We start from the raw sequence: 4,095 nt of genomic DNA, 5'->3' as shown, positions 1-4,095 counted from the left end.
CACTTCCTCTCCAACACTTTTTATTTGTGTTTTGATTTTAGCCATTCTGACAGGTATAAAGTGATATTTCATTGTAGTTTTAATTTACATTTCCCTGATGATTAGTGATGCTGAGCATATTTTCGTATGTCTGTTGGCCATCTGTTTGTCTTCTTTCCAAAAATTTCTATTTAATTCTTCTGCCCGGTTTAAAATTGGCTTGTGTGTGTGTGTGTGTGTGTGTGTGTGTGTGTGTGTCTCTGTGTGTGTGTGCATGTATGTATATGTACAAATACAAACAACGGGATACTACTTAGCCATAAAAAAACATGAAATCTTGCCATTTGTAACAACACGAATGTACATACAGTATACAACTATAAGTGAAATGTTAGTCTGAGAAAGACAAATGCTATATGATTTAACTTTTATATGGAATTTAAGATATAAAACAAACAAACAGACAAAAAAGAGAGACAAGCAAATAAAAAAAATTCAAGACTCTTAAACACAATGAACAAACTGGTGGTTGCCAAAGTGGAGGTGGGTAGGAAAATGGGTGAAATATATAAAGGGAATTAAGAGTGCACTTATCTTGATGCTCCTGAGAAATGTGTGGAAGTGTTGGATCATTATATAGTACACCTAGAGTAATATAATGACACCATATCTTAACTATTCTTCAATAAGAAAGAGAAAAAGATGAAATAAAAAGATGAAATATGAACTGTGCCCTTAAGGAGCTTATATTCTAGTACAGGAGGGAAAGCATAGCTGTAACACAAAAGAGTGTGGTATCATAAGTAATATACAAATAAAGTGCCTTGGGAATTCAGAGTGGAGGTTGATCTTTTGTGGCTGGCACAGTGGTGAGGTTTGATTGGTGAAATCAGAAGACTTTGTAGAGGAATGGCATTTAAATTGGCTCTCTCCAAGAAAAGATAGGATTTTGCTACATGTGGGCAGCAGGGAGAGATTGTAGACACAGAGAACAACACTAGGAAAAGCCCAGAAAAATGAAGCAGTATTCAGAACTTACTGAACAGGCTGTTAGCTTGAGCCTTGCTGTGAAGGGGGGGTGAGCAACAGAACGCACACAGGTGGATTGGAGCCAGAGCTTTCCTCTGAGAAGAAAGGATTTTGGCTGTGAACCCACTACATATGCTGAAAATCCATGGTGTTGGTTCATCTACTTGGCAATATCTGTATTCTTGGACTTTAAATTTCTGTACTATTGTCTGCTTTGGTCCACCTGCTCAGAAAGTGCAGAGCTAAGACCCAAGTATCCTGGGTTCTGGTCTTGTTTCTACCACTAGCCTAGCATGTGACCTTGAGCAAGCTGCTTAGTGCCTTCAATACTCTGCTTATTTATCTGTAATATGAGAGGTCAATTTTTTTTACCTAAAAAAGTCTAGGATTTCCTCTGGTTATTCTGTCCTGTTATTCTCTCAGCCAGGTCTCTCTACTGAATGCAATCTGAACCTACATCCTGCCCACTTTTCACTACAGCCCATTGTTGATTCTACAAATGTCCAATAAATAACACCCCATTTCCCTCTCCTATGTTTGGAACCAATTGATAATCAAGACAGAGACAGATGATCAAACCATCAGCTTTAGATCTGCAGCCTAATTGGCTTGCCAATCGCACATCACTAAATTAGATAGACTTATTCCTCATCACAAGTTGTGCTGAGCACCCCCCTGCCTCCCATCACAGGAGAGAGCCTGATTTTTCTTAAATTTTCTCCTGTATGAGCAAGTTGGAATACATGTGTCCTGTGAGCAGATTGGTTCTGTATAAAAAAAGGAGTCCTCCAAAAACGCGGAAGCCCTTGAAGCGAGCATGTCTCTTTGACTCACTAATTAAAGTCACAGTAAAGAGTGGGTGTAGGAAGGACTGGATTAGTACTGGATTAGTACTCTGCTCAGTGGTGCTCAAACTTTATTGGGTGCCACCTCCCTTGGAGGACTTGTGGAAACACAGATTGCTGAACCCTGCCCCCATCATTTGGAATTCAGTAACTCTGGGTGGGGTCCAGGGCTTGTCCTTCAATCAAGTTCCCAGGTAAAGGCTGAGGCTGCTGGTCCAGGGACCCCACTTTGAAAGCCAAAGCTCCAGTTGAAGGCCCTCCACAGGTAAAAATTAAAGGAGGGAAATGAAAGGGCCCTTGTAACACTTGCCTTCTTTCTTTCTTTCTTTCTTTCTTTCTTTCTTTCTTCTTTCTTTCTTTCTTTCTTTCTTTCTTTCTTTCTTTCTTTCTTTCTTTCTTTCTTTCTAGTGTTTATTTTTGAGAGAGAGAAAGACACAGAGCATGAGCAGGGAAAGGGGCAGAGAGACAGGGAGACAAAGAATCCAAAGCAGGCTCCAGGCTCTGTGCCCAACTTGGGGCTTGAACTCACAAACCACAAGATTATGACCTGAGTCAAATTTCGGGTGCTTAACCAATTGAACCACCCAGGCACCCTATCACTTGCCTTCTTTAAATGAAAGATTTAGATTAAAATATCATGGTTAATCCTTTCACAGTGGGGAAATCAGTGAATCATTTAACAATATATATGTATATCAAATCACCACAATGTATACTTTAAATATCTTTCAATTTTATATGGCAAGTGTACCTCAATAAAGCTGAAATTAAAAAAAATACTACAGTTATTTGTATATTTTTTCATTTTGTTTCCTGATTATAGACTATATGTAAGGGGTATATCTTGTTCATTCCCCCAGAGCATCTACATGGGGACCAGGCACATAATGAGCATTTAATAAATTCATGTTAAATTGAATTGAGCCTTACACATTTTGTTTTTTTCGCACAGAAAATTCTCCTTCCTTTCAGGCTAGCACTGTGCTACTTACTTTTTTAAAATTATCTTCTGGGAGGGGCGCCTGAGTGGCTCAGTCGGTTAAGCTTCTGACTTCAGCTCAGGTCCTGATCTCAGGGTTTGTTCCAGCCCCATGTCAAGCTCTGTGCCAACAGCTCAGAGCCTGGAGCCTCCTTTGGTTTCTGTGTCTCCATCTCTCTCTACCCTCCCCTGCTCATGCTCTGTCTCTCTCTCTCTAAACATTTTAAGTAAATAAATAAATAAAATTATCTTCTGGGAGACTTCCTTGACAAACAGCATTTCTCTCCATCTGAAACTATATCTAGAAATGTATCCAGATCTGCACCCAGCATCTAGACCTGTTCCCAGGCACTTGTAGTTTTACCTTTGGGGCTATTTCTGAGTTTGGTGATTATACTGTCTCTTCTGTCACAGTGGAATCTTGCACAGGGCAAGGAATATTTTCTCCCCTTTCTCTAGATCCAACAGTAAGAACAGTGTTGTCCATTCAAAGAGCAATAAGGAAAGTACAGCTCTGGGGCAGGAGAATGCCTGAAATGCGCTCCCCTGGTCCCAGTCCATCTATTCCCAAGGGATCTGGGGTGGGGCCAGAAGTAGTGAAATTGGCAGGAGGCCCAACTAGCTCTAGCTGCCTCCAGGGGATCCCTGAAGATGAGACTGGGTCCAGTGTGGGCATAACAGGCTTTCTTGAAGGAGAGATTTATGGTTGGCATAGGAAGGCCAGTTTTTATCTATTGTATTTATGTATGGGGCCTGCCCTGGGAGTGAGGAATAAGAAACTAATTTCTTACTTTAGAATTTCTCATTTTCTCAACCGAGTAGGTGATTCCAGGGAAGCCAGCTAGAGGCAGGATTACCATATACTTACCAACTCCTTTACATGCTTTTTTGTTTGTTTGTCTGTTAATTTTCTGGGTTTTTTAATTTACTTTTTAATTTTTTTAAATTTACATGCTTTTTTGAGACTGGTGCAAAAATCTTGCGAGAGAATCTAAGATTATTTAGGAAGAGAGAATTTATACCCCAAATGGGGAGAAAAACAGATGAAAATAGAAGGAGTTAGAAACTGGACAGGGATGGAGACATCATTACTTTGGAAGGGAAGGTAGGAGTAGAAACTGAGAAAGAGGTATCGATCAAGAGACACTTTCTGTTGGAGGATGCCTATGGAGAAAATTGGCAAATAAAAGAGGATCAGGTGAATTGGAAAATAAAAGGGACAGTAATTCTATGCTACAGGCACCTTTAAGAGTCATGAAAGAA

General features: G+C 40.0%; 2 protein-coding genes across 5 annotated transcripts in view; both read left to right on the top strand.

Annotated features, from left to right (window-relative positions):
- The window catches only part of LOC125169830 (cationic amino acid transporter 3-like), a 373,522-nt gene that overhangs the window by 257,881 nt on the left and 111,546 nt on the right, over positions 1–4,095 (top strand). The window lies entirely within an intron of this gene.
- LOC125169841 (cationic amino acid transporter 3-like) overlaps positions 1–4,095 on the top strand; it is a 155,317-nt gene that overhangs the window by 121,440 nt on the left and 29,782 nt on the right. The window lies entirely within an intron of this gene.

The sequence above is a fragment of the Prionailurus viverrinus genome, chromosome B4 (assembly GCF_022837055.1).
Source record: "Prionailurus viverrinus isolate Anna chromosome B4, UM_Priviv_1.0, whole genome shotgun sequence".
NCBI lineage: Eukaryota > Metazoa > Chordata > Mammalia > Carnivora > Felidae > Prionailurus > Prionailurus viverrinus.
This window is presented reverse-complemented; position numbering and strand designations above follow the sequence as displayed.